The following is a 25,306-nucleotide window of genomic DNA, read 5'->3' on the forward strand; positions in this document are numbered from 1 at the left end:
TATGTCAGGCTAAAATTATTTCAAAATTAAAATTAAAAAATAAAACCCTTGTGTTGGTTTTTAGCAAATTTATAGACCAGTTGTCACCACAAGGCAAAGATTATAGGGTTAGTGCCCAAATCACATGTACAGACAAGTGGATCTTAGAGTTTGGAGGAAGAAGGATACAATGTGACCTTGATACTTTTGATGTCTCCAGCTTCAGGCAAGTTGCATGGCTTCTCCTGGACTTTGAAAGCATGGGCCAAGGGGTGAAAGGGCTTTCACAGGGAACCCCGACAGAGCAAAGACAAAGAAGTGTGAATGAACATGCCACGTTCTGAAGGTTGCTCAAACTTCTTCCCAGGCAAAGAAATGGACTTTGGGCTCTGCTCTGGAACTAGCATTCTGGAATTTCAGGCCTGGTGTGGAAGTGGTAAGGGCATAGGGATTGGCTGTGGGACACGGAAAAATTGGAAATAAAGGCAGTATCTTGAGAAATAAGTTATGGAGGAACATATGCTGGATTCATTTCTGTGTTCAAAAGACACAAAAATAAGAATGAAGTCGGAGACTAAAAGCCAGAGCACACATGTTAGAGAGCTTTTAAGGGCACCAAGCTGATTTCAACCAGGATATTACAGAGCAAATATTTCTTTAGAGGAGCAATGAACGATATGGATGGAGTCAGCTAAAGAATTGTAGTTACCTCAGTCTCGTGGCAACCAAACTTCCAAACTTCTTCCAACTTCACCGTGCACACAGAACACCAAGCAATCTTGTTAAAATGTGGATTCTGATTCAGTAGGTCTGAGATGGAGCCTGAGATGCTGAATTTCTCACAATCTCCTAGGCGATGCCAGTGCTACTGGTCCTCGAACCTTGCTTCGAGTGGTAATGATACAGACCATGTTTGGGCTGCAGGAAGACAGTGAAGAGAACAGTGATCTGGGACTATGTTCAACAAGGCTGTGTGGGTTCCAAATAACTTCCTGGTCTTCATGTATGGGTAAGTAGTCATAAGCAGAGTTAATATGAAAAGCTGAGAATTTGTATGAAAAGCCCTACTGGAGGATCCCTGGGTGGCTCTGTGGTTTAGCGCCTGCCTTTGGCCCAGGGCTTGGTCCTGGAGTCCCAGGATCGAGCCCTGCATCAGGCTTCCTGCATGGGGCCTGCTTCTCCCTCTGCCTGTGTCTCTGCCTCTCTCTCACTCTCTCTCTCTCTCTCTCATGAATAAATAAATAAATATTTTTTAAAAAAAGAAAAGAAAAGCCCTACTGGGCAAATGACACCAGTTTGAGGAGCAGGTGGAAACCTCGAATCCAGAGGTGAAGCAACAATGCATCTATAACACTATTTCAATAAATCCATTGAGCACAGCCCTGAACCACAGATGGATGGCACGGGGCCTCCCAGGGGCACCAAAGACCAGCCAGGGGAAGGCTCCCTGATGACAAGCTCACTGCCACCAAGGCCTTTGGCCTGACAGTGCAGCAGGTCCAGCAAGCCAAGCTCTTCGTCGTCCCTTCTCCTGTCATCACATATCAAGTTTCCTTACATCCCCTCATCCCTTCCCAGCTCAAACATCCCATTACCCAAGGAAAGACCTTCCAGCCTTCCCACCAGCATGCACCACCATGTGCAAAAATGCAGGAGCTGGAGGAAAGGACAAGACCCTTTGACTTCTCCTGGGGACTTATCCATCGCTCTTCTAGAGGATGGAAGTGAGTTTTACCTCCTTTCCCCATGAGGCAAGTCAGGAACACCATTTCTAGCAATCGGCTGGAAGGCATTTTCATTTTCTGTGGGAATCTAGAAGGTGGGCCTCTTCCCTAAATGATCAGATTCTATTCTACCAAATGAGCCGAGAACAAATGCTTCCTACATATACTGTGGTGACTGAAACACAGCCTCTGCTTTCAAGATGCTCCTAGTCTACTGGGAAAGAAGGCCAAGATCAAAGTGAGCAGATGCCAAAGGCTGGAGCACCCAGAGGAGGTAATGCTCTGTGGAGAGTAGGGGTTGGAGAACTGAGAGATATACCCTGAGTAAGTGGGTCTGCTGGCTCCATCCGCAGCCCCAGCTTCTCCCTACAAGACACTCTAGCATCCACCATGTCCAGGTGGACTGCCAAGGCCTTTGGCTGGTAGAGCTTCCCTGCCATTAGGTGCAGACTCCACAGCAAATCCTGCAGACCAAATCAGTTGAGCCCCACACGGTACACTGTCTTTGCATTCCCCACCGTCCAAGTCTTACCATATTTTCCCCAGGTTTCTAAATCATGGCCCCCAAATCTTCCTAAACCTCTTTGCTCTGAGTCTCGGTGTTCACTCACTGCCCCAGCCTCAGGGCCCCCGCCCAGAACATGTATCATATGCCCTGGCAGCCATGGCACTGCCCCATCCTCCCCACTCTCTGACCAATGAGGACAAGAATCCTCCACCCCATCCCCACCCACCCACCAACCCACCATCTTCTCTCGCATTTGCTTGGTCCTCTTCTCACACCAGCTGTTATTTGGGAACATTTCCCCCCTTCTCTGTCAAAATCCTAGTATTTTAGGTCTGTGTTCACAGATATGAGCTTAGGATTAACTGTTAGACAGTTGTTTTCTATAAGCACAAACTCATCCCTCCTGTATCTATCTGATGAATAATGTTTTTGAGGCTCATCCACATTGTAGAAGGTTTTAGAATTTCACTCCTTATAGCTGAATGATATTCCTTTATAGGTATAGGCCATCATCCATTTATCCATCCATCTGTTGATGGACATTTGGGTATTTTCTGCTTTGGAGCTGTTACAGATATTGCTGCCATCAACATTTAGGTGGAAGTTTCTGTGTGGCTGCTTCCGTTTCTCTTGCTGGGTCATGTGGTCAGTGTTGAACTCTGAGAAACCACCAAACTGTTTCCACAACAGCTGAACCATCTCACTCTCACCCACTACCACGCCGAGACCATTACTGCTGCAGCTACTATTGATTGGGTGCACGAAGGTCCAGATACCCTGTTCCAAGACAACTGAATGAAATTGATATTGAAGGAAAGCAAAATATGTCACCCCCAATAGACCTCTTTGATACAAAAAGGATTATTTTGAGCTAAAGGCAATGAAGAAGAAACAAACTCAGTAAGAGCTCTTCTTTTTCTGCCTCAAGGCAAGATATAAATTCTCCTTTTACTGGAGACAGGCTCTTAACAGCCCAGAGGTGGCACCAGAGGAAGCTGTGAACAAATCTTATCCCATTAGTTCCCCGCCATGGAGCCACCTTCCCACAGGTTGAGCCTGCCCAGGGACTCCTACCACTGCTTGGTCCTGTCATCCCTCTGCAGATCTACTGTTCTTTGTCCAAGAGGATAGAGATGCCAGATTTCTAAGCCACTGCTTTGAGTTACTTTTGGTTCAGATTTCTCCTGTGCGATGTGAATAAACTCTTTTTTTGCTTGTTCATCTTTTAGTTTATGAATCGCAGCTGAAGCCTGAGATGGGTAAAGTTTAAGCTTCCCTACAGTATCATCATCATCTTCATTTTATAGAAGGGAAATTGTAACACAGTGACTTGCCCAAGATCACATAGGCAGGATGTGGGGAAAGGACGTGCGGCCTCAGAGCAGCGGAGAGAAGCGAGTGAGCACAGGTACTGTGCTTTGTGTGGATGGATGTAAGGTGCAGGTGGTAGATGTGCTTCCCACCATATCTCTAGCACCTGCATGGTGCCTGGCACTAAGCAGGTCCACGATAACATGTACCAAGTAAAGAGATTAGGAAAATGAAGTAAAAGAGGAAGTTGGAGAGCTAGAGAGCTGGAGAGCTGGACAGTGTCCAGATCACAGGGAGATTTGCCTGCTTTAGTGAGGAATATGGACTTTATCTTGTGGGTAATATGAAGACTTTTGAGGTTAGCATCAGAAAGCCCACTCAGTAAGAGTGTGTAGTATGGCTTGGATTAGATCTGTTAGAAGCAGGGACGGTAGTTAGGCAGCGGTTGCAATAGGCCCAGGAGAAAGATATGGAGGAAGGAATGAACCAAGGCAATAACGCATGGGATGGAAAGGACAGAAGACAAGCATGATGAATGGGAAGAAAAAAATAATCTGCTGGCTAGAGTAACAGATTGGATTTCAGGGCAGAGGGGGAAGGTGGGATTATGACACATTTCCAGGTTTATGTTTGGATGATGGGACCAGTGGAGGGGCTGCTACTGGTGGGCACAGTAGGCGCCGATGAGTGGTGATGCGTTCTCCATGCTGGCTGTGGCGTATTTAGGCTACTGGGGGACATGCGGGTGAACAGTGGATGGCTGAGTCCCAAGCTCAGGAGAGAAGGGAAGGGGATAGAGAATTAAAGGCTTTAAGCACCCATGTCATCACTGACATCACTGGGTGCATGAGATCCCAGGGATATGGGCAGAAGCAGGAAAAGAGGAGCCTGGAGAAAAGTCCCCCTGCAATTGGGCTTACCACTACCACTGTGCCTTCCCCAGTCCACTTAGAAACTTACTGTTTAGTGCCTTGTTCTCACCAACAATCTAACCTAAGCTAGTCAGAATTCAGTTTTCCAGCCCAGAGACCACCTTCCTTTCTACTCCCCTCCCCACACATGTACTCACATCATCACTTGCTTCTGCTCCTTTACACATACATATTTCAAGAAATACATGTGTGCCTCAATTTCTTTGCCATTCGTTCACTTGAATTCATCGTTTTCAATCCCTGGAGAATATATGACTACAAACTTTTGTGGAGGAGAGAAAGCTTTGTCCTTTCCTCAAAAGAAAGGATGTGCCCCTCAAAATGGAGTTTGGTGGCAGTGGGAGCCAAGCAGAGTTCACAGGGGTGCAAGCACGGGCAGTGTCCTTGCAAGGAATGGGAGCCTTGGCCTTGGAACTTGGTGGCAGGCCTGACTCAGATTCTCTTCCTGAGAGAACTGTCTCTCCCTCCCCAGTTGGACATTCGATTCCTCTGACTCCACTTGGTTCTCAGCGTCTGCCTGCCTCAAGGAGGGAATGAGCTGGCTATGCCAGTGTGGGATTCTGAACCTTGCCATGGTGATTTCGCGCTGCAAAATTGACTATCCCAGCTTCTGCTTTCATCTCAGTCTTGGGAGCTTGGGGAGTGTGAATCCCCCTGGACTTGCCCTTGATCTGTAGACAAAATGCAGTGACACAGCCTGTGGCTAAGACACAGCCCTTGGACCTGGTCAAGGGGCCTGACTTCTGCCTGCCTGAGAAGAGGCTGTCAAGCAGATGGCCCTCCCCAGAATGACCTGGGCTCTACTCTTCTTCTTTTTCTTTTCTTTTTCTTTTTCTTTTTTTTTTTTTGACTTGGTCTCACTACTTTGATCACCTGTCACCTCTTTCTACAACCACTCCTCCTTGCTCCTTAGTCTGCCATGAAATTTTAATTTAAATGTTAATAGTGAAAACCCATTCTCAATTTATATTTTCTAGTTTAACTTCTAGGGATGGTGTTTCTAGAGGTCAACTTCCAGACTGGAAGAAAGCGTACTCATGAAATAACAGTGTCCATGGCTCAGTTAACTTCCTTAAAGCACCATTTCTGGATACATTTTGTGAAGTCACAGTTTAGAAAAACAAAGCTCCCAAAAGGCTCTAAGAATGAAGCCATGTTCAGACTGGCAATCCGACTAACTTATAAACATTTTCTCCATTTATTTAACTTTCCCCATCCAAATGCAGAGATGGGAAACATAGTTTGGAGAGAAATGTGTTGATGCTGTTGGGGAGAGGGGAGTTGCTGAGCTCCTGCTGGCCCTTGTATTTCCCCCCATCTCAACCACCACTCCCCAGCTATGAGCAAGCAGGCACACCCACAATGGGCATAGCACGTGGGGTTCAAATGAAACCATGGGGCAGTCTACAAGACTGCCACCAAAATATAATCCGCATCAGCCTGCAAAACTGCTCCCCTTTTAACCATACCCCCCAGGGCTCATTTTGCCCTTCGGAAAACTCCTTATACTTCTGCCTAAAGATTGGCCCTTTCTGACAGTGTTCTTCTCAACTTTATCGCTCTAGTATACCTTTGCTGTTAGGACAAATAGTTTTAATGGAGTGCCTTCTATTTTCTCTGTACCCTAAAGGTATTACCTCATTCAATCCTGAACAAAGGAAGAGGCAACGAATAACTGCTTTTTACAGCCTAACACCCAAAGCTCAGAGAGGTTCCTAGTTAGGGTTGAGTAGCAGAGCCAGGGCTGAAGCCCAGCTGAGGCTGACTCCACAACAGGAGCACACTCTTCCTGTCTCACCCCGGGCCAGTAGGAGGCTCACCTGACAGATGGAGAGGTGAGTTACAGATGTCACAACCACCAACTGAGCAAAGGAGAGAACGAAGCAGAACTTTTCTTTGCTCACAGCTGTGAGTAAATGTATTTCTGGCCAGTGTATTTCTTACCAGAAATAGAGTTGCCCAAATATTTATTTGTAAGAGGTACAGAGTAGTACAGTTGGAAAAACATCCATCCAAGAACCAGAAGTTCAAGGACTCATACATTTGCACTTTGTAAGTTGGGTTGACCTTGAGTAGGTGTAAATCACCCATACTCTCTGTGCTCATTTCTTCCTCTATCAAGTGAGGATAAACAATGCCTGCCCTCCCTTCATCGCAAGGCTGCTATGAGAATCAATGAAGTGATTGAAGTGAAAAATACAAAATGTTCTATAAATCATGTATAAATACATATTTTTATATTGATGTATTTCCACCTGATAAAAGAACATGTTGGGGTCTATGAATCCATTCTTTAGATCTGCTCTTGGACATAACATTCAGTTTCTCTTGGCCTCAGTTTCCCCCTCTGTAAAATATGGCCATGGGGTTCATTGAACCCTAAGCTTTTTTCTAGCTCTGACCTTCAGCAGATTAATGACTCTTCCTGATTCCTACCATGCTTTCCAACCAGAGATGAGGTTCCCTCACATACAGCCATCTGTCTTCTCAACCAAGAAGAGGCTGGATATTAAACAGCAAAGGTGTCCCCACAGATGTTCACTACAAAAATCAAACAAACAAACAAACAACAAAAATGGCAGAATTAAATTCAGAGAGGAATAATAACATCTCTATCTCCTCCATAAAGCTTATCACAGGATATTATGTGCCACACAGTATGGTTGGAATAAGATGGATGGAAAAACAGTCCAGAACAGGAGACAGACTTTAAACAAATATTTTCCCAGGTAACTACTTAATTAGAGTTGTGACATATGCTATGACATAGAGTAAGACTGTTGATCAGGAGATTATGTAATGGATCAGAGGGTCTCAGAAGGATTTCCCAAGGAAGGGGCATTTCCAACTATTTCTTGAAGGAGGATCTGGATTTAGCAGGGCATGGGAAGGGGTTAAGAAGACATTAGAGGATATTCTAGGCAGAATGAATGTACAGTGCCAAGGTCTTTTAAAGAGGAAAGTTCTTGATCTATTTGGATCACTGAAAATAAGTTGATTTGGCTACAATGCTGCTAGTGACAGGGAGAATGGCATGACATGAGGTTCCAGATATGGACAGGAACAGATCATGCAGGATCTTATAGGTTAAGATGAAGAATCTGGGCTTTATCCCAAGAGCACAATGATGCCACTAGAAGGTTTTAAGCTAGAGGGTATGTTCAGAGAGATTATCCAGAAAGATCACTGAGGAAGCAACAAGTCTACTAGAGGGGTGTAGGAGTGGTGCACCCAAACGAGTCAAGAGGCCTGGGTTGTGGTGAAAGGTAAGAGCAGATGGTGACTGGGACCAGTCTAGTGGCCATGGAGATAGAGAAATGTGGAAGTAGTTGAGAGATACTTAAGAGGTGAGATGCTCAGGATGCGGTCATTGATTGTGGGTGGTGGGGGAGAAAGAGGGAAGTAACTCATATATACTATACATTCGAATCCAGTGGGGTTGTTGGGACCATGATCCCCAATTTCCAGAGAAAGAAGGTCTCTCAGAAGCTGAGAGACTTGCCCAGATTGAAGAGCTGAAAATTTTGATTCTCAGAACTCTCAGTTCTTACACCGTAATTATTTCAGGTATATAAAGGCTCTTGTCCCAAGTGACTCATCCTAAGTGCTATCAATACTTCACAGAAAACTCAATGCAGGTCTGATTTCATGTGTATTGAATGCCAAGCACACCACAGCAAAGGCCATATGATGAGAAGGGACCGGAGTGAGCAAGTGACATCATGGGCCAAATAGAGTCGCTACAAAAACGTGCACCGCAGACTCCTTACACAATCACCTAATTATAGCTCCTGAGGAAGCGCTGTACAATAACACACTGCACGGAAGTCAGTGGATAACTGTCAGTGGGTCAGACGGTCTTTTTAATCTGAGTTGATATTTGGAAGATAATGTGTAACAGGCTCTATGAGGTTTTTGCAGTGGGGCTCTTGGCTGAACAGGTCATAAATCTTTCATGTCCAAGAGAAAGGTCTGTCCAGCTGGTGAGTGAACAGGCTCTTCCACACCCCGGATTCAAAGTCTGCCTGACCTTAAAGCCCTTTCTCCTCGTATCCCAAAGAAAGAGAACAAAGATGTCACAAAGTTCACATAAATATGTGTGTATCCTACACACAATGCAATGTTCATGTACCACTGCTCCTCCAACTGCAATGACCCAGCATGGTCTGGCCAAGGCAAACATTGATTTCTTTCCAAATATTCTGGTTTTAAAGACTATAGTTAAATAGCTCCCTTAAAGTTCCCAAATCATAAGAGGCAGAGTTTGGAAATTGAGTCTCTCCAAGCTCAGAGTCATGCTGTCTCATAACCAATCTGAGCCTCGGGTTCCTTGTGCACAATGAGGACCTTCTCCACCCCACAGCTCAGCTGTGGCAGTTAATACCTGGAAAGTGTCTCCCACAGGGCCTGGCTCACGGCGAACACTCGACAAATGGTCTCTATTAATTCCAATAGAGTGGCAAGAGAGTACATGTAACATTTAATGTAGAATTAAAATGAATATAAATTATACAAATAGTACACTCTGATTTATTCAGAAAGACTGAGACTGACATTTGAGTGTCACAGATATATCTGAGCTATTATTTAACATAGAGTAACAACACATTTCCCATTCAATGGCTAAAATTTTACTGGTCATGTTGGCTCCACTCTGCTCTCCCTGTATGACTCATTCATGATTCCCCAAGCACTTCAAGATCTTGCTATGCTTTCAATCCTTGAAAGCAGCATAGTTTCAGAAAATGCATGCAATAATGCCGGCACTGTTTCCTGCCTCACTTGGATTTTGCCTTCCTTCGGATGACAAACATGAATTACTCTTACTGAACTGATCTGTGCCAGATACGCTGCCAGATGCTGGCTCCACAAGCAAATGGATGGTGTGGTCACTGGCATCATGTAATTAGTTCATGTTCTGGTGGGGCGGCAGGCCTGGAAGCCCCGGTTCAGATGCGGTGTCCTGAGAGCTGTAAAAGCAGTAAATTCCATCTCTGGGGAAGAAAGGCAGAGGGAGCTACTTACTGCCTGAGCTCCAGAGGAAGAAGTATTCAAGAGCCTACCTTTTTCCTCAATTTCACCATCTGACGGAGGTGCTAGGAAGTTGGCTCATTTGCTGGAGCCGTGAGAAATGGGTTTATGTAGGTGATGAAGAGGAGGGAAAGTTGCTGACTAGTGGCCCACTGAACCCCACAATGATTTGGTCCCATGGAGTTCCAGTTCAGATAGACACAGGGGAGAGGCAAAGCTGGCCGCCTTGCAGCTGACACAGACCCGGCCAGGGCGGCCTCTTCTCCTCACCTCACCCCACTCTCCTTAGTGTATCACTTTCTATCACCCTATCCTTAGCTCCTGCCACCCAGAAATTTTTCTCCAGATGGGAGGACTGGCAATCAGCTCCCCTCCCTTGTGTAACCAAATATCTCACCCTGAAGATATGCTCAGACTCTCTGGCCCGGGCTCAGCCCTCCGGTTTACAGCGTGGCACGACACAGCCAGCCAGCCTGCTCAGAGCCCCACCAGTTTCTAATTAAAACAGAACAAGTGTTTCTTTAGACACAGACCAATTTCTTAGAGGAGAAACAGCAGGTTCCTCTAAGGTTGGCCTGCAGGTCTCACACAGTGGGGTTGTTTATGAAGGAAAGGCAAACAGACTGGTTTTGGAAAGTACAAATGGATGTATTATTATTATCAACTAGTATCTTAACCATATTGCCACCTGACACTGACTACAAAGAACATGTCTCTGGAATGGCATTCAATAGATTGGGGTAGAAATCTCAATATTTTAATGTGTTGGAGCTGCAAAAATAAAAAATAATTTCCTGTCTCCCTTAGGTTATAAAAGTTTACCTAATCCTCTCCATATTGATCATATTCAGCATTATGATATGGAAATGTCAACATTCCTGAAAATAAAAGTTTTTATCATTAAGAGTTTAAAAAAATCAACCCAAATTCCAATGAAATTTGTAATTGAACACATTCCCCGTTTTAGTAGGCAAGATTGCATGGTTTAGCCCTGAGACCACAGACTTCATGGCCTAAGGACAGGGGTATTGTTCAAAATACTGAGGGGCCACATCTGTGCAGGGCAAGGACTAACCAGCAAATGGATGCAAGATTTAGCACTGGAGCAGGGAGGCAGCTACCAGATGGGACCTCTTTATGGCAGGTAGTTGGGAAGTGAGGTTGGGGTGTGCTATTGGAGAACGTGCCCCCAAGCAAGAAGGGTGCTAAGGGAGCTAAGAAAAGCTATTTACTAATAGAACAGGAAGATTTCACAATTTAGCAACTGGTTCAGGTGGACCGGTACACACCCACTAAATACTGGCCCTGCCCAAAGGGAACGGGCAAGAACCTAACTGAGGGAACAAGCTGGCTGAGAGGTTGATGCCCTAAAGGGGCAGATATGACCTGGCTCTTGCTAATTGCTGCTAGACCTTCTGATTTCTCACGAGAAGCTAAAAATCTGTATTTCATTATGGCAAGTAATCCACATTAAAAAAAATGAAGCCATGTGAGCCAAACCAAACAGGTCGGCTAGTAACCATTTTGTGACCTGTGATTGACAGTGATCCAGGGTAACAGGGCCCCTTGCACCCATAGTCTCCACAGAAACACGAACCTACCAAGTTGCTCCAAAAGCCACAACATCTCTCTACCCTTGAAGCCCCGGCCCTGATTCAGGCCACCTCATGCCTTACAGGCTTTATCACAACTGACCAAACTGGTCCTCAAACAGTGCCACAGACATTCCCCTCTTTTAAACTACCACCTACAAGGTGGCTTAGTCAGTTAAGTGTTGGGCTCTTGATTTTGGCTCAAGTCCTCATCTCAGGGTCCTGATCTCGAGGTCATGAGACTGAACCCTATGTGAGGCTCTGCATCATGCTCCAGGTCAGGCTCAGTGCTGGGCATTGAGCCTTCTTAAGACTCTCTCTGTGTCTACAGGGGCTGCCATGGAGTTGGGCACCCAGAGTCCCAGAAAGGGAAAGAAGTTCTTCTGAGAACTTAGAACTTCTAAGAAGTTCTTCTTCTAAGAAGAAGAAGAAGCTATTTTCAATCCCTTTACTATATTTTTTAAAGATTTTATTTTATTTTTTTAGAGAGAGAGAGAGTTCACACACATGCATGTGAGTTGGGGGATGGGCAGAAGAGAGGGAGAGAAAGATCTCAAGCAGACTCCCCACTGAACACAGAGCCCGATTTGGGGATCCATCTCATGACCCAAGCCAAAACAGAGTCATTCTCTTAAGTGACTGACTGAGCCACCCAGGTGCCCCCAGTCCTTTTACTATGTCAAGCAGTGACACCTAATGATGATAATGTGGTATCGCAACCCAGCTTTATTTAATTTGGAAGATGCTCACCTAAACATAGAGGAAATATATATATATATATATATATATATATATATATATATATTCCAATAAAATATATATATATATATATTTTATTGGAGTTCAATTTGCCAACATATAGCATAACACCCAGTGCTCATCCCATCAAATGCCCCCCTCAGTGCCCATCACCCAGTCACCCCCACCCCCCACCCACCTCCCTTTCCACCACCTCTTGTTCGTTTCCCAGAGTTAGGAGTCTCTCATGTGCTGTCTCCCTCTCTGGTATTTCTCACTCATTTTTTTCTCCTTTCCCCTTTATTCCCTTTCACTATTTTTTATATTCCCCAAATGAATGAGACCATATAATGTTTGTCCTTCTCCAATTGACTTATTTCACTCAGCATAATACCCTCCAGTTCCATCCACGTCGAAGCAAATGGTGGGTATTCGTCATTTCTAATGGCTGAGTAATATTCCATTGTATACATAGACCACATCTTCTTTATCCATTCATCTTTCGATGGATACCAAGGCTCCTTCTACAGTTTGGCTATTGTGGCCATTGCTGCTAGAAACATTGGGGTGCAGGTGTCCCGGCGTTTCACTGCATCTGTATCTTTGGGGTAAATCCCCAACAGTGCAATTACTGGGTTGTAGGGTAGCTCTATTTTTAACTCTTTGAGGAACCTCCACACAGTTTTCCAGAGTGGCTGCACCAGTTCACATTCCAACCAACAGTGCAAGAGGGTTCCCCTTTCTCCACATCCTCTCTAACATTTGTTGTTTCCTGTCTTGTTAATTTTCTCCATTCTCAATGGTGTGAGGTGGTATCTCATTGTGGTTTTGATTTGTATTTCCCTGATGGCAGAGCATTTTCTCATGTGCGTGTTGGCCATGTCTATGTCTTCCTCTGTGAGATTTCTGTTCATGTCTTTTGCCCATTTCATGATTGGATTGTTTGTTTCTTTGGTGTTGAGTTTAATAAGTTCTTTATAGATCTTGGAAACTAGCCCTTTATCTGATAGGTCATTTGCAAATATCTTCTCCCATTCTGTAGGTTGTCTTTTAGTTTTGTTGACTGTATCCTTTGCTGTGCAAAAGCTTCTTATCTTGATGAAGTCCCAATAATTCATTTTTGCTTTTGTTTCTCTTGCCTTCATGGGTGTATCTTGCAAGAAGTTACTGTGGCCAAGAAGTTACTGTGGCAACACAGGGTGTTGCCTGTGTTCTCCGCTAGGATTTTGATGGAATCTTGTCTCACATTTAGATCTTTCATCCATTTTGAGTTTATCTTTGTGTATGGTGTAAGAGAATGGTCTAGTTTCATTCTTCTGTATGTGGATGTCCAATTTTCCCAGCACCATTTATTGAAGAGACTTTCTTCCAATGGATAGTCTTTCCTCCTTTATCGAATATTAGTTGACCATAAAGTTCAGGGTCCACTTCTGGGTTCTCTATTCTGTTCCATTGATCTATGTGTCTGTTTTTGTGCCAGTACCACACTGTCTTGATGACCACAGCTTTGTAGTACAACCTGAAAATCTGGCATTGTGATGCCCCCAGCTATGGTTTTCTTTTTTAATATTTCCCTGGCTATTCGGGGTCTTTTCTGATTCCACACAGATCTTAAGATGATTTGTTCCAACTCTCTGAAGAAGTCCATGGTATTTTGATAGGGATTGCATTAAATGTGTAAATTGCCCTGGGTAGCATTGACATTTTCTCAATATTAATTCTTCCAATCCATAAGCATGGAATATTTTTCCATCTCTTTGTGTCTTCCTCAATTTCTTTCAGAAGTGTTCTGTAGTTTTTAGGGTATAGATCCTTTACCTCTTTGGTTAGGTTTATTCCTAGGTATCTTATGCTTAACATAGAGGAAATAAATAAGAATATGACATTTAAATATTTTATACAAGAGAAAGCCCAAAATTGAAAGATGCAGCAAAGACATCTGAAATAGTCATGGTCACTATTTGAAGCCTTTCTTTTAAATTCAACTATTGAAGGATTTTTTAATGGTAAAAATGTGGCACCAATTCTTTAATAGTTTTTTAGAAAATTGAATTTAAAGATTAGAAAGGTAGTCTATACCCATTTCTCCTATATTTCATTCCTGAAATGTATATATTTTTCAGGTCTTGGGAATGCTCTTTAAAAGATAGTCTTCCTTTCCCAAACATCTGAATATACTTGACTCAACTGAACTGTTAACTTAAAAATGGTTAAGATGCTGAATTTTATGTTACATGTTTTTTACTAAAATAAAATAATTTTTATAATAAATTTATTTTTTAAGGTAGAGATGGGCCTCAACCCACTCTCCTTAAGAGGTCCTTAATATGGAGAAAGCAGGCATCAACACAAGATAAAGAGAGTGATTGAGATTAAGCCTAAATCTTGGTCCTTGAATTCCATAGTCTAGTCCTAGAAACAGCTGTACCAAGAAGCAAATTGTTTACCTCTAGTTGCTATGATCCCATCCTTCAGGGGTGATCATTCATTCAGTAGGCATTTACTGGGGCCTATTACCGAGGCTCTGAGGGTATCATTAAAGCATAGTCTGTGTCCTTCACTTACTCAAAACCCAGATTCTAGTTAATGTGCTGCCAATATACTTGGAGTTGGAGATGAAATAGGTACCTGCTAAGGCCCAGCCTCTCGATGATTCATTAGTCCATAGCAACATTTGCATGCCTGGTCACGAGGTCAGGTGGCCCCCAGGGAGCCCACACCTGCCTGTATCTAAAGATGTTCACCACTTTTCTTATTCACTTTCAGGTATGAAAGCATAGATGTCTCCTTACTAGCCTCCTCCTTGCCATCCCGCTCTGACTGCAAGAGGTCCTGAACTTACCCAGGGAGCAAAATAAAAGCTGAAGGTAAAAATGAGTGGTGGAGGCAATAGGCATCTGTTTATGTCCAGTCAATGAGAAAAGGTAAATGTAACCCACCTCCATGTTTTCTCTGAGCCTTGAGCCTTCTGCTTTCTGTACCCTTGGAAATTCACCAGGTAGCAGTGATTTCGTCTCCGTAGGCTGGCTCCTGAGTGAGGCACTTGCCCACACAAACTTAGCATCCAGCGGATTGGTAGGAGTTAGACTGAAGGATATTAGACCCAAAAGAGAGCTTAGAATCAAGGATTATCATCTTATAGATAGGAAATTTACCAACTCTTGTGGTAAATTTGTGGTACCACAAGAGTTGGTAAATTTCCCAAGCTCACAGCAATAATTTGTCAAGTCTGAAGCAGAACTCAGGTCTCCTGACTCCCACTATAATCTATGCTAAGCCCAAGATACCTCTACTAAGAGAATACAATAGACTATTAAGACATAGATGGTCCAGTTTCAGGCTCTGATCACATAAAAGTTTTAGAAGTCTTTCATGTTCATTTTCAGTGTCTTTTTGCTAGGCCTCTGGATTAAGGTAATGATGGCAACACCTATACCCAGTCATGGATTTTATACAGAAAGGCTGGAGAGCCTGCCCGGAAGCCCTCCCACCCTGCCAATTGGATCATGTTCTAGTCTCGGGTTGAGTTCCATGGGAGCTTGAGGATCCAGACTTCAGTTCAGATCTCCAGTCAGTGGAATAATGGATGTCACTGTCGGCTCTAGAACACATCTCTGTGCCTCTATCTTCATGAATGAAATGATTTATTGCGAAACTCTAGTGAGGTTATTGTGAACATCAAAAGGCAGTGTAAGCTGTTGTTAAATGTATGCGACTTTAAGATAGAACACTTTTCGATAATGATGTATCAATGTAGGCTCATCCATTATAACAAATGTACCACTCTGGGGGAAGACGCTGATGATGAAGGAGACTGTGCATGTGTGGAGGCAAGGGATAGATGTGGGAAACCTCTGTACTTTCCTCCCAGTTTTGCTGTTAACCTAAAACTGCTCTAAAAACTACAGTTTTATAGTTCAGTATTTTTACAGTGTATTAAATAATAAATTACTTTAAAAAGACAGAACACCATTAATCCACATTACCTCTATTATCACACAGTACCTTTCCTCTTAACTCAAAATATGGAGTGCTCCATTTTATGGGAAGACAGAGAATTAAGAGGCTGTAGTGGAGCCAAGACATTAACACTGCTTGGGGCTGCCCCAGATCTGACAGCCAGTCTCTCAACTCAGCCATATCATTATTGGGGTCTTGAGGGCCCCTAAAGCACCAAATTTCCCAGATCTCCTTGAGCTCAGAATCAGAAGGAACATGACTACTCTATGTTGTCATGAGAAGTGCTTCATGGGGCAGTGTTCATGACCTCTTGCTTCAGAGTCACTTGGGACACTTGTCACAAATGCAGAATCATGGGCCCTGCCTCAGGGTCTTACTGAATCCAAATGACTGAGAGGGGGGCCCAGAATTTGATATTTCTAGTAATTGTCCCAAGATGACTCTGATGCAGCCTGATGTATCAGAATCAGTTTCTGCTGATATTGGATCACCCTTTTATGTTGAGACCATACACCAGAAGGCTGAATCCATAGCGTGTCTGAATCCAGAAAGCCTCCCTCCAGGCAACATTCTTTCTGCAACTTGTAAGGCACCACAAGCTGTCAGAAAGGGCGGTGTGGACAAGGACATCACTGAGGGCTTTTTGGACTTCAGAAGGGGGAAGGGTCCAGCTCCCATTTCCCAAAGAATGGCTGCTTCAGCAAAGGGCTGAGTGAGAGGTTAGTAATGCAGCCATGGCCACAATTATGTACTGCCCAGACAGATGCTGCCCAAGTGCATGACTTACACCCCAGTCATGGGTTTGACTTTTGTGGGATCTCTGGTCTGACATTTTCTAAGACCAGATCACTTTCCCTATATCTGAGGGTTGACAGGATATTTATGAACAGTGCCCATAAAATGCCACCTGGGGGCTAGAGAATTTCTCGATCCCAGGGTCACCTCAGTCTGATTTAAGTCCCTGTGCTTCAGTTTGTTTAGGAGCATAACAGAAACTCTCCCGCTGCCCTGCCTCCAAGGGGCATTGCCAGGAGAAAGAGGCAGGATTTGCAGAAAGGCAAACCTCAGCTCACCTGTAGATGCCCCTGTGTGAATATACGCTCTGGGATTTAGGTGCCATCCTTGTCTGAAAATCAAAATGGATTCCACCTGCTGCGGCTCATATCTGGGTCTTGCCAGGCCGCACACCCAGGGACTAGAACTGAAGGGAAGCCAGCTGCCCCTTCCAATCACACAAGGCCCTCTGGCATTTCAGTTCTTGGCTTTCCACCGCAGCACACTCCATGTCAGCAGCCCTATGACCCCACTTGGTGTGAGAGTCCGTGGCAGTCCCTGCCAGCACTGTTGGAAGCGCTCTGAGGCTCTGGACGCTGCCACCAAGGCAGCCGGCTGCTATGCCCTTCCTTCCTGCCTTTCACATTTCCCTCCCAGGCAGTCCTGAGGTGCTTCTTCATTTCACCCTTACTCCTTTTGGAGCAGCCTTGGAATTGTTGGTGTTTCTTTCAAAAAGAGCAAAGAGAGCAAGAGAGATCAGGGGAGACTAGATTGGAGACGGACTTAAACTCAAAAGCCTCCAAAGTCTTTTTGTGAGGCTTCTATTTGGATTCTCCAACAACTATTTTTCAAAGAGCAATCTGAATTTTAAGCACAAGTCTCAATCAATGAAAAGACTCCAATATGACTAATGATGGCTCAGGAAGTTAGCAAGAGAAAATGAAAAACTGATTTCAGTTTTTCTGGACTGCATTTGAAAGACATGGGTAAAGAAATCAGATCTACCTTTGAAAACCAAGGGCGGATAGAAGGCAAACCAAGCTGAGGAAAGATTAGTCTAGAATTGCTGGCAAATCCCTTTTAGTCAGGCCAAATTTGTGCGTGTATTGGCCCCTTGTGTGACCATAATGATTGCCACTTAACAAGCATTTACTGTTGTCTTGGCCATTGGTGAAGTCTTTCTCTTATATTAATTATTTCATTTAATCTTGACAACAACCCCACAAGTTAAGTATTGGTTTCTCAGTTCTACAGATGTGGACATTGAGGCTCAACAAAGTGAAATAGCTTGCCCAAGGTCACCATACTCAGTAGAGCTGGGATCCCAACCTAGGTCTGTCTCATTCTGGTCAGTGACTCCAAGAATAGCAGAGCTGAAGAAACACTGGGCTGCTATCAAAGATCTTTATTTATGAAGAAAAAAAATCTTTATTTATGGTCCCAGCTCTACTATTAACAGATGGTGTGTCCCATCACAAGTGGCTGACCCTCAGGGCTCTAGTTTTCTCAACTGTAAAATGTGGGGCTCAGTAGTCGATAGGCTCAAATGCCCTTTCCATGCCTACCAATCTCTAACTACAGCTTCTCTCTTGCACACTATTCCAGCAGCCCTCCAGCTTTCTCTGAATTTCATGATACATAGTTGGTCATAATTATAACTTATGGGATCCTTAATCCTGATTTTGTTGGCCTCCAAATTGCAACATTGTTTTTATAAGTAAAAAAATGCAATCTGCTTGACAAGTGTCTGCTTTGCCACAGCCCACATTGTGACCAGCTCCCAAGGCACACTGCTGTAAAGGTAAGGGAATGCTTGTCAGACAGCTCCAGAGATAAAAGCAGTAATGTTTGCTTGTGTTGCTCTGCCTTCTCATTATTCACAGTCCTGTGATCTTCAGTAAAGGGGAAAAATTGGAAGCTAACTACACATACACTAAAAGAATAATGTTGACTGTTGTTGACTGTTTATAATGAGAAAGATCTTGGAAGATGTGAGTAAATCCAGACGCAGCTCAGTTAGAACCACACATCTGGCCTGGAGCAGCTTCATGAATCTCACCTCCAAGCCACACATAATCAGGCAAAAGAGAGGGTCAACATGCACCGTAATTTTGGAATTCAGCCAGCCTTGCACCTGTGAAATAAAGAACATGGTCACTGGGGCAGATCAATAGGAGAAAGGCTAAGGGGATGGATCATAGTCTAGTCTCCAGCTTCCAAGAGGGGCTAACTGTTGGTGGGCACTGAACATGTAAGGCCTGGATTTCAAAACTAAGATTGCACATTTTTGGGATAAAGAAATGTATCTGCAAGAATGTTCTTCAGGATTTACTTGTTTCAGGCCAAAATACACATATGCCACAATATAGTATTTCCAAGAAATATCTTGAGTCCAAGATCTCTGAAAAGCCAGCCTGCTCCTGCTAGGGCGCCTCTGAATATAGAAGCAGTAATGAGAACATTTGTGTAACGATTCATTGTTTGCAAAGTGCTTTCACACTCTGATCCTTCTAACATCCCAGAGTCACCGAGGTTCCAAAAAGCTTATGTAACTTGCTTGACCCGGCATTTGAACCCAGGTCTCCTGACTAGAGCTTTTCTCCACACCATGTATTTCTGAATAATAAGATTTTTTTCCACAAAGGAAATAAATCTTATTTTTAAAATAAAATAAGCAAAAGAAAAATGACTACATACCTAGGAGGCAAGATTTCTGCTGGCTGTTTGTCATGGTTGACTTGCTATTTTTCATAAACAAGAGGCAGTAAGGTCAAAGGGAAGACCACATGGTACCCAACGAAGTGAACACAATATTTTTCAATGTTGGGGAGAAGTAACAGCAAGCAAGAAAAAAGCAATATCAAAATAGCCTATGAGAAAGGCAAAAGACAGTTTTCCCATTTTTCTAAATTTAGATAGGTTTCAGATGCTGTCACTGCCAGCACCATGAGAGTCTTTGTGTCAAACATGACCAGCAGCAAGGCCAAGAGGTAGATCAGGGTTCCAACTGGCTTCATGAGAAGCTGAATCAACCAGAGTCCACCTAAGACAACCATAGCCAAATCTTGGATAACTTTCACATTAGAAGACAACCTCTCAAACACACAGAATCAAATTCTTCCTGTGAATAGAGCATCCTATCTGCCACCACAGCAATTCTTAATTATGGGGCTGATATGGATTGGGGCTTATTTTCTAAAAATTTGCCCTTCATATACATTACTGAGATACTAATAATAAATTGCCACAAGCAACCAATTATATTAGCATTTCATAATTTGCAAAGCTTTTACTCTTTCTGTCTGTCTTGTCTGAATTGTAAAATACTCCTCTGGATGTAGTCTGAGTGATCGATATTGCCATTCTACTGATGAAAAACTGAGGCTCACAGTTTATATGACTTCCCTAAACTCACAAAATTACTAACTAGTGAAGGAGAAACATAAACCCTAAACTCCTGACTTCATATTTCATGCTACTTCCAAGATACCAGCCATACCACTGATTAAGACTCCTGATTAATGTAGTAAATATTCTTCTCTCATATGTTTATCTTTTGCCATGGCTGATCAACTTCAGAGATCTGAGAGCGGCCCCAGACATCTGGTCACATCAGCTCTGTCAAGCAGATCTGAGGAGAGAATCCAGTTGTCAGCCACCCACGCTTCAAAGTGACTTATAAACAGCAAAACCATCAGCCATGGATGTCTCAGAATAAGAAAATCTATGAGGAAGACCTACTCATAGGCTTAGAATGTCATGGATACTTTGGATAGGAGGCTATAATGCTGGATGTCTGCCTGTCTGTCCTGAGGATGAGGGAGAGATAAGACCATGTGTGGAAGCTGTAGCAGCTCAGGGAACAATTCCCAGCCAAGTCAAGCTGAAGGGGAAACGGAGAAGGGCCAGCAACTCTGCTGACTCAAAGAAACTGATGGCAAAAATATTACAATTATTTCCTTTAGCTATGGTCTCTGGGTTTGTTCCAAGTGGTTCCTGAGTCTGCTCATCCTACAGAATAATATCTGTCCCCTCACCCCCACTCCATCAAGAAAAACCAAGTGACCTCACTGCCTTACAACAAATTCTTAATGAGTCCACCCTCAGAAGATCAAACAGGAGGTCTTTCTCGAAACCAGTGGCTAGATATTCAAAATGTAAGAATTAGTTGCATTAGAAATTGTATTAGTTGTCTATTGCCGTATTAACAAATTATTCCAAAATTTAGCAGCTTAAAACAACAAATAGAATAACTCAAGTCCGTACTGATGGTTGAACCTAGGGAGCAGGGAAGAGAAGTGGAAGACAATAGGATTTGAAACTTTGATGTTAGATCTGGAAGGTCTTGTGATTTTTCCCCCCTTTTCCTGAGCACTTAGTGGATTGTGATATGCAGCCCTCGAGAGTCCTCATGGATCCACTGTTGCTTACATCTTGTTGCAAGGTGTATTCATTCCCTGGGGCTAAAATTTTCACAGACTGGATGACTTAAAACAATAGAAATTTAGTTTCTCACAGTTCTGGAGGCTAAGTCTGAAAACCACTGTCATCAGGACCAAGTCTCTGAGGGCTCTAGAGAAGAATCTTGCCTTGCCTCTTCCCAGCGTCTGGCGGTTGCCTGGCAGTCCTTAGAGTTCCTTGACTTGTAGCTACATCACTCCAGTAGCTGCCTCCATTTCACATGTTGTTGTTGTTGTTGTTTTATCTCTGTATCTTTACATGATCTTCTTATAAGGACACCAGCCATCAGATTTAGGGCTCATGCTAATCCACTATGACCTCAATTTAATTGTATCTACGAAGACTCTTTCCAAATAAGGCCACATTCTGAGGTTCTCAGAGGGCATGAATTTTGGGGGACACTATTCAACCCAGTATACTAGGAATATTTCCCAGAATCATCTCTGTCCTCTCCAATTGGGCATTCACTGATAAGGTAACTACCAAGATTACAATAATTCTACTTAGCAAATATGAGTCATTCCTTTTGACCCTCCATAATTCTGTTTTCATAATCAGTTCTAGGAAAAGAATCCTATGTACATAAGGAAACTTTAAGCACAGAAATAAAGCAAAAACAGTTTTGCTTATGATAGCACGTTTGAAAACTATCCATGGGGATCCCTGGGTGGCGCAGCGGTTTGGCGCCTGCCTTTGGCCCAGGGCATGATCCTGGAGACCCGGGATCGAATCCCACGTTGGGCTCCCGGTGCATGGAGCCTGCTTCTCCCTCTGCCTATGTCTCTGCCTCTCTCTCTCTCTGGGTGACTATCATAAATAAATAAAAAAAGTTATTTAAAAAAAACTATCCATGTTTCTAATAATGAAAGAATAGTTCTAACTATTCCATTAGAAAGATCCTAATCTTTCTAACAATGAAAGAATAGTTATTAAGTATAGAAAATACATCTCTATAATAAACTACCAAGTAGCCCCTAAAATTATATGAGGCTTGTAGTAATATAGAAAATTTACATATTTAACAAGTGAAGAATACACCATATTTTAAATAAATATTCTAATTATGTTTTAAGAAGAGCAAATAATACTCAAAATTGTACATAAAGTTTAAAATTGGAATGTGGTTCATTAAAATATTAGCACTATGTTTAATGACTTATCTTTTAGGTTGTTCCAATTCTGTATTTCTGCATAAAAAACCACCTCATAACTTATTGCTTAAAATGATAATAATCATGTACTCTCATTAATTTGTGATCCGATTTGGGCAAAGCTCCTAGGGGGTTGACTCATCTCTGTTCCATGTGTGACTGAACTGATACTGAAGGATCTGCTTGCCAAGGTGGCTCAACATGTTGGTGCTGGCTCTCAGCTGGGAGCTCAGTTAGGGCTGGCCAGGGGCCTCAGTTCTTCTCCAGGTGGGTCTCTCCATGGGGCTGCTGAAGCTTCCTCACAACACAGCAGCCCAGTTTCAAGAACAACTGTTCTGAGAGAAAGGAAGTAGAAAGTGCAAGTATCTTAATGGCTGGGCTGGTAACTTGAACAGTGCCACTCCTGTCATGTTCTGTTGGTCAAGTCATCACAGAGCCTGCTCAGATTTAAGGGAAGGGGCTCTTCCTGATGAGAGGAATGTCTCAAAGAACCTGTGGTCATCTTTAATCTACCATTTTATGCCAACATTTTCCAGATAATAAATAAATGCTTTTATTTAAGAATTTGAAGACCCCCTAATATAAACTCTGATAATTCATAGAACTACTTAAAATAGCAAAGTTCTCTACTCTTAGCTCCTAAAGCCCCTTCTCTACCTACACACACACACACACACACACACACACACACGCACGCACACGCATACACACACGGAAGATCTCCCATCTTTAGGCACTTCTCCCCCAGTCAGTTCTTTGATGAGGGTGTTGAGTAAACTGGAGTCATGGTCATGGTGGCTTGTGGTATACCCCATTCCAGATAGATACTTTTCAAAAAGGATTTGTTAACAACCCTCCCCTATTTCCTAACTTCCTCACATACAAGAAAACCGATGAATGAAGGAAGCATGTCACCTCTAGAGGGCTGCTGACCCAGGTTGGAGGCACACACCTAAGTAGATATCTGGCTACCCTCCTTATTTCCTACCATATCTGACTAATTAGTTATTAAACACTGAAGGGCTCACAGATGCCTGAATTAGTAATATCAACTCCTAAAAGCTTTTCTCAAATTGGCTCAAATCTCGTAATATTCACTCTTAGATCACATAAGAGGCACTTACCTCTGGATGCTGCTTTCAGGAAATCATAAAGCTGACGATTTTAGCTGTTAAATGGGACAAAAGGCTAATCATCTTTAAAGAACAGAAATTAAGGTGTGACTAAAAATAATGTATCAACTGCCTAAGATTAAATGGGAGCCAGCATGTTCGAGGTTTGGGCTTAGTTTGTTCTGTTTGGAATTTTGCATGTGTGTGACAGTTATGTCCTGATTTTCAAGTCTGGATGACCCAATTTTACCAGACCTCTGTGAGATCAAAGAGCTGCTACCGGGCAGCCCAGGTGGCTCTGCGGTTTAGCACCGCCTTCAGCCCAGGGTGTGATCCTGGAGACCCGGGATCGAGTCCCATGTCGGGCTCCCTGCATGGAGCCTGCTTCTCCCTCTGCCTGTGTCTCTGCTTCTCTCTGTCATGAATAAATAAATAAAATCTTTAAAAAAAAAAAAAAAAAGAGCTGCTACCAACACCCAATAACCCAGAATTTTAATTAATGCTGTGGATCCACTCTACAGAAAGATATACATGAACATAAGGAAAGTGTGTTGCATACTTTGGGGCATTCACAGACACCCTGCCTAGGTTATGAATCTCCATGTCAGAGACCTCTTAGATCTTTGGTGATTCAGGATAGGAAGTGAGTGCTTCAGAGTGTCATGATAGCTTAGGGCCTGTTAGGCCATGCCAGGCACAACACAGGCAGTTGTTTACAATCCTGTTTTTTCCTTGAGCTATCACAATAGTCACCTGTGAATAAACCCCAAGAGAGAAAGGCCAAACAGCCTAGATACAGCCTGAGCTTCTGTACTAATGATCCTCCTTCCCACTGGTGAGGCAGACACACTTCTCACACCTCATTCTCTTTCCATCCATTCCTTACCCTTCCCTGTTTCTCTTTCCCTCTGCCAAATATTTAATGAGCACCTTTTTAATCCCTTTCTTGGGGGCAGGGGCTAGCAAAACAAATGTGAATAAAATATGGCTCCTCCTATTCATTAAAGAAATTCATTGAACATTCACAGAACCCAACGGGCTTTAGTTTTTATAATCTACATTCCAGTGGGGGAAACACGCTCAAGTCCACAAGCCACACACATATACATTTACAATGAACAGAAAAGAAGGCCATAACATAGAGATATGTAAGCAACGTTGGGGGCAGAGGAGGGATCAACTGTCTGCTAGGAGGGTCATGGAAGGCTGCTCGGGAAAGATGGCATTGATCCCCATATTCAAAAACAGGCAGACAAGGATGGAAGAAGGGACAATATGGGCAAAGGCACTCAGGTGCAAAACACATGGAACGTCCAGGTTCAGAGATGCTGGAACTGAGAAGCCTGTGCGAGCTCAGCAGGAGTTAAAGCAGGAACAGGGAGAGGCTGAATCTGGACATCCCAAGCGTCACACAGATGAACTCAAACTACTGACACAGATACTCTGGAAGGCTCTACACAGAGGGATGAAATGATAGATTTTCGTTTTAGAAAGCAAGTCTGATGGCAGAATAGAAGATGGATTTGATGAGGACCAGATGAAAAATAGGGAGATTAGTTGGGAGGGAGGCTCCTGGGAGGTCCTGGTCAGGGATAAAAGAGGGTCTAAATTCTAGCAGGGGCAGCAGGGAAGACGAAGGTCAAATAGAAGGCAGTCAGCAGATGGCATGGATGGAAACTGGCAAATGACTGCATGAGGTGGGAGGGGGGTGAGGCAGGAATCATCATTATGCCTTACTCCCTTCTTTGAGCGAATAGAAATGTAGTGGACCGAGACACGGAATACTGGGTTGTATGGAGTAAGATAATGAAGCTTGAGGGGCATGGGGAGTGTGAGGGCCTGTGAAATACCCACTGCAGATTCTACCCTGGTGATGGGACTACAGGTCCAATGACCACCCACTATCTGTCCAGTCCTGGTTCTGAGGTCCTCGCTCACCAAAATTGATAACGGAAATCTTCCCTCTCTCTTGCCAATCTTGTATGGAAAAACAATTTTGTATAAAACGCTCAAGTGCGAGATCGATCATCTCA

General features: G+C 43.4%; 2 long non-coding RNA genes across 2 annotated transcripts; one reads left to right on the top strand and one right to left on the bottom strand.

Moving 5' to 3' along the window:
* The first annotated feature begins 59 nt into the window (after positions 1-59).
* Positions 60-15,740, top strand: LOC112652722 (uncharacterized). The gene is made up of 3 exons (XR_003131647.3): positions 60-988; positions 14,582-14,682; positions 15,216-15,740. It is a non-coding gene; the product is annotated as an uncharacterized LOC112652722 (long non-coding RNA).
* On the bottom strand, positions 14,721-23,770 carry LOC112652723 (uncharacterized). Its single transcript, XR_003131648.3, has 3 exons — positions 23,286-23,770; positions 18,609-18,683; positions 14,721-14,902 (listed from the first exon to the last, which is right to left on the bottom strand). It is a non-coding gene; the product is annotated as an uncharacterized LOC112652723 (long non-coding RNA).
* Positions 23,771-25,306: the final 1,536 nt, after the last annotated feature.

Source organism: Canis lupus, chromosome 4 (genome assembly GCF_003254725.2).
Source record: "Canis lupus dingo isolate Sandy chromosome 4, ASM325472v2, whole genome shotgun sequence".
Taxonomy (NCBI): Eukaryota; Metazoa; Chordata; class Mammalia; order Carnivora; family Canidae; genus Canis; species Canis lupus.